This window comes from Pinus tabuliformis, chromosome X (assembly GCF_031772625.1).
Source record: "Pinus tabuliformis cultivar Carrire ecotype Pingquan chromosome X, CPIR1, whole genome shotgun sequence".
Classification (NCBI taxonomy): Eukaryota; Viridiplantae; Streptophyta; class Pinopsida; order Pinales; family Pinaceae; genus Pinus; species Pinus tabuliformis.
The window spans coordinates 589,668,083-589,677,620 of record NC_142308.1 but is presented as its reverse complement, the minus strand read 5'-3'; positions in this window follow the sequence as shown (position 1 = coordinate 589,677,620).

Below are 9,538 nucleotides of genomic sequence, written 5' to 3'. Positions count from 1 at the left end.
TCTGGATTCTATTCAATTGGAGTGCCAAGTGAATGGTTCAGCCTTCATATTTATGATTGTTGTTCCCCATCAGAAACTAGATGTGAAACTTTGATGTTATTTCCTGGAGAAGATGGAACCTTTTGTTCCCCGGAAATGGCGCCAATATATTATCACTCTGTAAATTTCTCTAGGATGAGGAGAGAAATCCCAGAGTTAACCACAAACCTCTTTTAGGCTAAGGTCCAGCCCCCCTGGCCTTGGAGAGGGCTCTCTTGCTAGGTTATTCTATAAATCAACTAGATGAATGATAGGATCTATCTTTTAGGTTGGTTATGTTGATCATAGGATGATTTTGAGTTTGAATTATTGAAGGTGGGTGTAGAGGGAAGACTACTTAAAATCATAGCATTGTTATAGGTCTGAATGAATCAGGGATATGGTGCAATCCACACAAGGGCAAGGTAGGTAGACCTATGGGTAATTGATCAAATTCATTGTAGTAGTAGTATGAATGGAGTAAAGAGAAGAATGACAAACTGAGCATCCATACAAGGATGAATTCAACTTTCCATGGGAGAAATTGACACACATATAATGATCAGTCAAATTTGTCATAGAAACTCATGAATTTTGAGAAAAAATTTCAAACTGAACATGAAGAAATTTATTGTATGAATTTAAAAACTATAAGCAAATCTAAAAATCAATATATATCATGTAACAAGAGAAACAAGATACCAATAAGCCAGACACATGTATCACTGCCTAAATATGCAACTTCCTTATTCAATTCATTCAGTAAAAGATACAATACTTGCAAAAATGTAGTCTAGCCTCTAACACTCCCAACCAGAACTATTTTCCATGTCTTTACATCATTATATACAATTAGGAATGTGAATTACCACTCTAGGTGGTCAATTCACTCCATAGAAGTCAAATGGGCTAGCTACAATGCATCTTTACTTGTTATGCAGAAAAATTGGAACTCTTATATCAAGACTAATACAATTTAGAAACATCAACCAATTTGGAATATTTGCTTAACAACTCAAACTACATGACTTTAAATTTATCGACACTTAGCCAACAACCAAAATTACTTCTAGAAGTTCCAAAATTCAAAAATTTTCCAAAATAAAATTGACTGATATGTTTGTGCAGTAGAGGGCATAATCCTCAAACTTTGCATGGTTGCAAATTGTTCTAGAAAAAACTAAGTAGATGGATGTTCCTGAGATGATGGTGTATTGATGTAGAATCCATTGAGTGCTTCCTTCCATGTTTACAGGCCTTCAAAATGACTGTTTTCAGTTTGTGCAGCAATTGCATAGCAACTCTACTGCGAAACAGGGACTGAATTTTTGAAAAGATTGGGTTCAAAAACGAGATCATATATCTTGAATCTTGATAGTTGTTACAAAACCGAGGGAGGTTTTTGTAGATGAGAGTGTCCTTGAGAGAAACCTCTCTTAGCTTCAAAATATTCCTCTCCTTCTCCTCATAATTTTCGCCCAAACATCATAACTAAAATAGGAAATTCCAAAACCTAAACAATAGACTGTAAATATGCATTTGAATCTTCCAATATATGACACATGTGTAGAAATTGAAGGAGGTTTTCCAAAATAAAATTGACTGATATGTTTGCACAGCAGAGGGCATAATCCTCAAACTCGGCATGGTTGCAAATTGTTCTGGAAAAAACTGAGTAGATGGATGTGCTTGAGATTTTGGTGTGTTGATGTAGAACCCACTGAGTTCTTCCTTCCATGCTTACAGACCTTCAAAATGACTCTTCTCAATTTGTGCAACAAATGCGTAGCAAGTCTACGACGAAAGAGGGACTGAATTTCTGAAAACAAAGGGTTCAAAGATGAGCTCATATATCCTAAATCCTGATAGATGTTACAAAACATAGGGTGGTTCATATATATGAGAGTGTCCTTGAGAGAAACCTCTCTCAGTTTCCAAAAATTTATCTCCCATGCTTCACAATATGCACTCAAACATCATAACTAAAACAAGAAATCCCAAAACCTGGAAAATAGACTGTAAATATGAATTTGATGCTTCCAATATATGATACCTGTGAATAAACTGAAGGAGGTTTTTGTTCTTTGGTGCATTATTGACAAAAAAAACTTTTTTTTTATCCAAAATTTATCTCCATTTGGTCAGAAACATATTTTTAAAATGATGACAAAAATAGTTAATTCTGTGGAAAATTCATAGTAGAGTGTGGCAAACCTCCATGATTGATATAGTTGCAGCACTTTCCTGGAAAAACATAGCAAATGGGTATGTTTGGAATGGAAGTGTGATGGTGTAGAAACCCCTGAAGTAGTTTTTTCAATGCTTGTAGACCTTCAAGATAGACGACTCCAACTTTTGCACCAGATGCGCAACACCCTCTTTCACCTGAGCTTCAAACACCTCCCTTCGACTGTCTACAGCCTTCTTTGAAACCACAGACTAGTTCAGAGTTCGAATTCTTCTTGAAATGAATGAGAATGAGGATGGTTCTTGAAAATTTTGAATTTTATGTCTTTCACATGTCCCTTTCATGCAATGATGGTGAATTTTGAGTGGAGAGAGTGAGGTGACATGGAGAAAATATTCCAATGATGATGAAGTATACCACTAACATTTTTAACTAATTGTACCTCACTGGCATGACCCCCAAACGTGACTTATGATAAAACCTCATGAAATGACCCCTTTTTCTCTCTATGAGTGCAAAATTGAAAAACTGACCCACTCATGAACTTTAGACTTTTACAAACTCAAATTTTGGCTCAAAGACCCCTTCATGACCCATATATTTACAAGCATCTGACTATTTTGGCCTCTTTACACAAGGGGTTCTTTAGACTATGACACATATTGACTCATAGGCTAAAATTGATAAACAAACCCCCAAGATGAATAGTAAGAGGTAAACACACTTTGATTCCTAGACTATAGGACCCTACCATTGGCTCCAATTGGGATGGAAACATCCTAGTGAGGTGCCAAGAACACTTCAGACTAGTAGCCTAACCATTGGGCAATGGATTCAAACACAAAAAGAATAAAACTCGACTGATTGACTGATTACAAAGCCAAAAAACTTAGAGGAAATAAGAAATCTGACAACACATCACCAAAGTCTTAGGGTCTTCTCCTCGGGCTTCAAACGTTGATGATAGTTGTTCACACCTACTATATATATATATATATATATCATGTGAAATTATCCCTCCAATGTATCCAATCAAGCAAATGGCTACTTGACAGAAGCTAGCATTTAGCTTCTCCATGCAAAAAGAAAAATAGGGAAAATGGCAACTCAAAATTTCCACTTAAAATATTTTCATGATCCATAAATTCCATAACATTATTTTGTTTGGCTGACTACAACAAATTGGTAAAAGGGTCTTCAATAATTTCAATCATTACTCTATCTTGAAATTCAACAAAAAGACAAGCACCTCCGTTTTTAGCCACTGGTTATTCTACATTGTCCAATGCAAGGTCTTCATGAAAATGAAATAAGGCAACTTGTTTATCAATCTTGTCATTTGCATCAAGGAAAAGAATAGCGTGTTCATGAAAATATTTAGTTGAGGCAGCCACATTATTAATAGAAAAAATGTCCACATCCACGGGGTCTACAATAACCTGCTCTTCTTCATAATTTTCCTGCAATTTTGGGTAGCTATCACCATGAATGATTTCATTGCCTAAATTCTTTATGCATACAATTTCATGGATCTTCTTTTCATAATTTTCTTCATGGGTTGTAAATTGAGACGAGGAATGGCACGAAGAATAAATTGGTCTACTATCCTGATCCCTTTCTTGGCTATTTGAAAATCGCTGAATATATTCATCAAGCTCAAAAGAACAAACCTGCTACAAATTATTAGTGGATGAATTATGACTTTCTTCATCGGGATTTTGATATACTTCATTTTCAGCATTTGGAGAAACTATTTCCTCCACCTGAACATCATAGCAACTATCATCTACCATTTCCTCCCGGTGTTGAAAATGATTCTCATACTCTTGATCGCGAAAAGGTGGACAAGATTGCTGCAAATTATCATCCAACACAGAGGATGGAACATGCATGTCATCATTAAAATCCTGCTCGATTTCATTTTCATCCCAGAGAGAGGCTACCATTTCTTCTTGTTGATGAAAAGTATTTTCATGAAGGGCCTCTAAAATGTCCTCATCCATGAACTCATTATCTACATACAAGCTTTCCAAATTTTCAATGAAACTCTCAAAATTTCCACAACAATTTTAAACCAGCAATAAAGATGGATTAGATTCTTTGTATTTCTCAAAAAATACTAAATGAAAATCTTTAAGGGAATACAAGCTCCTAGGTGGCAAACCTTCATACTAATATCTCACTTTTTCCTCCAAGGTATCCATGAACATCTTCATCAGACAATCTTCATGAAATTGAACCTTAAGTCAATGCGCATGCATGTGAAACTTAACCAAATGAAGAGTGGCATCATCTCCTTTCTGATCTCTGAATTTTAGCAAATAATTTTTCCAATCTACACAAGGCATGTGGTTTGGAAAGCCAGGAATATGAATACGATGCATAGGGGCATACCTTATGCATTGAGAACTCATCTTAAAAGTGTAGAGATACCAGTGTGACTTTAAAAATATGGATTTTTCTCAATTGGAGTCACCAAGTGAATGGTTCAGCCTTCATATGTCTAACAGTTGTCCACCATCAGCAACTAGATCTGAAACTTTAATGATCTTTCCCAAAGAAGATGGAACCTTTCATTCCCTGACAACAACACCAATATGTTATCACTCTGTAAATTTATCTAGGTTGAGAAGAGAAATCCCAAAGGTAACCTAAAACCTCTTTTAGGCTAAGGTCCAACACCCTAGCCTTGGAGAGGGCTCTCTCGCTAGGTTCTTCTATCAATCAACTAGATGATTGATAGGATCTAGATTTTAGGTTGGTTATGATGATTAAAGGATGATTTTGAGTTTGATTTATTGAAGGTGGGTGCACAAGGCATGACTACTTAAAATCTTATCACTGTTATAGGTCTGAATGAATCAGGGATATGGTGCAATCCGCACAGGGGCAAGGTAGGCATACCTATGGGTAACCGATCAAATTTTTTGTAGTAGTAGTATGAATGGAGTAAAGAGAATATTGGAAACTTGAGCATCCATACAAGGATGAATTCAACTTCCCATGGAAGTATTTGATACACATATAATGATCAGCCGAATTTGTCAGAGAAACTCATGAATTCTGAGAAATTTTTCAAACTGAAGATGAAGAAATTTACTGTATGAATTTAAAAAATATAAGCAGATATGAAAAGAAATATATATCATGCAACAAGAGAAACAAGATACCAATAAGCCAGACACATGTATCACTCTCTAAATACGCACCTGCCTTCTTCAATTCATTCAGAAAAAGATACAATACTTGCAGAAACATAGTCTAACCTCTAACACTCCCAACCTGAGCTATTTTCCATGTCTTTACATCATTATATACAATGAGGAATTTTAATTACCACTCTAGGTGGTCGAAGTCACTCCATAGAAGTCAAATGGGCTAGATACAATGCATCTTTACTTGCTATGCAAAAAAATAGGAACTGCAATATCAAGACTAATACAATTTAGAAACATCAACCAAGTTGGAATATTTTTTTAACAATTCAAACTACATGACTTTAAAGTTATCGACACTTATCCAACAACCAAAATTACTTCTAGAAGTTCCAAAATTCAAAATTTTCCAAAAAAAAATTCACTGATATGTTTGCGCAATAGACGTCATAAGTCTTTAAACTCGGCATGGTTGCAAATTGTTCTGGAAAAACTAAGCATATGGATGTGCTTGAGATTATGATTTGTTGATATATAACCCATTGAGTGCTTCCTTCCATGCTTATAGGCCTCCAAAATGATTGTTTTGAGTTTGTACAGCAAATGCGTAGCAAGTCTACTACGAAAAAGGGATTGAATTTCTGAAAAAAAAAAATCGCATTCAAAGACGAGGTCATATATCTTGAATCCTGATAGTTTTTACAAAAATGAGATTTTATTTTATAAGAGTGTTCTTGAGAGAAACCTCTCTCAGTTTCCAAAAATTACTCTCCATCTCCTCACAAGCTGCACCCAAACACCATAACTAAAACGGGAAATGCCAAAACCTGAAAAATAGACTATAAAGATGTATTTGAATCTTCTGATATATGAAACCCGTGAAGAAACTGAATTAAGTTTTTGTTCTTTGGTCTATCATTCACAAAAATGTATTTTTGTTTTCCAAAATTCAACTCCATTTGGTCGGAAACATATTTTGAAAATTATGACAAAAACAGTCAATTTCGCAAAAAAATCGTAGTAGAGTGTGGCAAACCTCCATGGGGTATATGGTTGCAGAATTTTCCTGGAAAAATAGAGAAAATGGGTATGTTTGGAATGGCAGTGTGATGGTGTAGAACCCCTGAAGTAGTTTTTTTAGTGCCTTCATACGTTCAAGATAGTTGACTTCAACTTGTGCAGCAGATGCACAACGCCCTATTTCAACTGAGCTTCAAACACCTCCCTTCGACTATCTGCAACCATCTTTGAAACCTCAGATTACTTTAGAGCTCGAATTATTCTTGAGATGAATGAGAAATGAGGATGGTTCTTGAAAAAATTGAGTTTTATGTCTTTCACATGTCCCTTTCATACAATGATGGTGAATTTTGAGTGGAGGGAGTGAGGTGACATGGAGAAAATCTTCCAATGATGATGAGGTATACCACTAGCAGACCCATAACCATTTTTAACTAATTGTACCTAACTGAAATTACCCCCAAATGTGACTTATGATAAAACTTCATGAAATGACCCATTTCTCCCTCTATGAGTGCAAAATTGAAAAACTTGTCCATTCATGAAATTTAGACTTTTACAAACTCGAATTTTGGTTCAAAGACCCCTTCATGACCCATATATTTACAATCATTTGACTATTTTAACCTATTTACACAAGGGAATCTTTAGACTGTGACAAATAGTGACTCATAGGCTAAAATTTACAAATAGACTCCCAAGATGAATAGTATGAGGTGAACACACTTTGATTCCTAGATTATATTACCTTAACGTTGGCTCCAATGGGGATGGCAGCCTCCTAGTGAGGTGCCAAGAACACTGCATACTATTATCCTAACCATTAGGCAATGGAGTCAAACACAAAAAGACTAAAACTCAACTGACTGATTGATTACAAAGCTAAAAACTTTAAAGGAAATAAGAAATTTGACAACACATCACCAAAGTCTTAGGGCCTTCTCCTCGGGCTTCAAACATTGATGATAGTTGTCCACACCTACTAAAGATATATATACACTCATGTGAAATGATCCCTCCAATGTAGCCAATCAAGCAAATGGCTACTTGAAAGAAGCTAGCATTTGGCTTCTCCATGCAAAAAGAAAAATTGGGAAAATGGCGACTCAAAATTTCCACTTAAAATCTTTTCATGATCCATAAATTCCATAACATTCTTCTGTTTGGCCAACTAAAAAAAAATTTGGTAAAAGTGTTTTCAATAATTTGAATCATTACCTTGTCTTGAAATTCCACAAAAGTACAAGCACTCCCTTCGTTTTCAGCATATCATTTGCATCATGCTTATCAACAAATAAAACAACTTATTTATCAGGCTTATCATTTGCATCAGGGAAAATAATAGCGTGTTCATAAAAAATTTCAGTTGAACTAGCCACATTATTAACAGCAAAAATGTACACATGGGTCTACAACAACTTGCTCTTCTTCATAATTTTCCTGCAATTATGAGTAGCTATCACCATGAATGATTTCACTGCCTAAAATCTTTATGCGTGCAATTTCATGGATCTTCTTTTCATGATTTTCTTCATGGGATGTAAATTGAGATAGGGAATGGCATGAAGAATAAATTGATTTGCTATCCTAATCCCTTTCTTGGTTATTTGAAAACTATCGAATATATTCATCAAGCTCAAAAGAAAAAACCTGCTACACATTATTAGCTGATGAATTATGATTATCTTCATCAAGATTTTGATATACTTTGTTTTCAACCTTTGGAGAAACTATTTCCTCCACCTAAACATTATAGAAACTATCCTCTACCATTTTCCCCTAAAGTTGAAAATGATTCTCATACTCTTGATCGCGAAAAGGCGGATAGGACGACTGCAAATTATCATCAAACACAGAAGATGGAACATGACTATCATCATTAAAATCCTGCATGTTTTCATTTTCATCCAAGAGAGAGGCTACCATTTCTTCTTGGTGATGAAAAGGATTGTCATGAAGGGCCTCTAAAATTTCCTCATCCATGAACTCATTATCTTCATACAAGCTTTCCAAATTTTCAATAAAACTCTCAAAATGTCCACAACAAATTTGAAACAACAATAAACAAGGATGAGATTCTTTGTATTTCTCAAAAAATACTAAATGGAAATATTTAAGGGAATACAAGCTCCCAGGTGGCAAACCTTCATACCAATATATTGATTTTTCCTCCAAGGTAGCCATGAACATCTTCATCAGGTAGTCTTCATGAAATTGAACCTTAATTCTATGCACATGCATGTGAAACTTAACCCAATGAAGATCGACAACATCTCCTTTCTGATCTCTGAATTTTGGCAAATAAGTTTGCCAATCTAAACAAGACATGTGGTTTGAAAATCCGGGAATATGAATACGATGCATAGGGGCATACCTTTTGCATTGAGAACTCATCTTGAAAGTGTAGAGATACTAGTGGGACTTTAAAAATCTATATTCTGCTCAATTTGAGTCGCCAAGTGAATGGTTCAGCCTTCATATGTCTGGCTGTTGTCCACCATCAACAGCTAGATCTGAAACTTTGATGATCTTTCCCGAAGAAGATGTAACCTTTCGTTCCCTGACAAAGATGCCAATATGTTATCACTTTGCAAATTTGTTTAGGCTGAGGAGATAAATCCCAAAGGTAACCACAAACCTATTTAGGCTAAGTTCCAGCCCCCCTAGCATTGGAAAGGTCTCTCTCATAGGCTCTTTTATCGAGCAACTAGATGACTGATAGGATCTAGATTTTAGGATGGTTATGATTATCAAAGGATGATTTTTAGTTTGATTTATTGAAGGTGGGTGTAGAGGGCAGGACTACTTAAAATCATAGCATTGTTATAAGTCTAAGTGAATCAAGGATATGGTGCAATCCACACAGGGGCAAGGTAGGCAGACCTATGGGTAATCGATCAAATTCGTTGTAGTAGTAGTAGTATGAATGGAGTAAAGAGAAGAATGACAACCTGAGCATCCATACAAGGATGTATTTAACTTTTCATGGAATAAATTGACACACATATAATGATCAGCCGAATTTGTCAGAGCAACTCATGAATTCTAAGAAATTTTTTCAAATTGAACATGAAGAAATTTATTGTATGAATTTAAAAACTATAAGTAGATCTGAAAGGAAATATATATCATGCAACAAGAGAAACAAGATACCAAT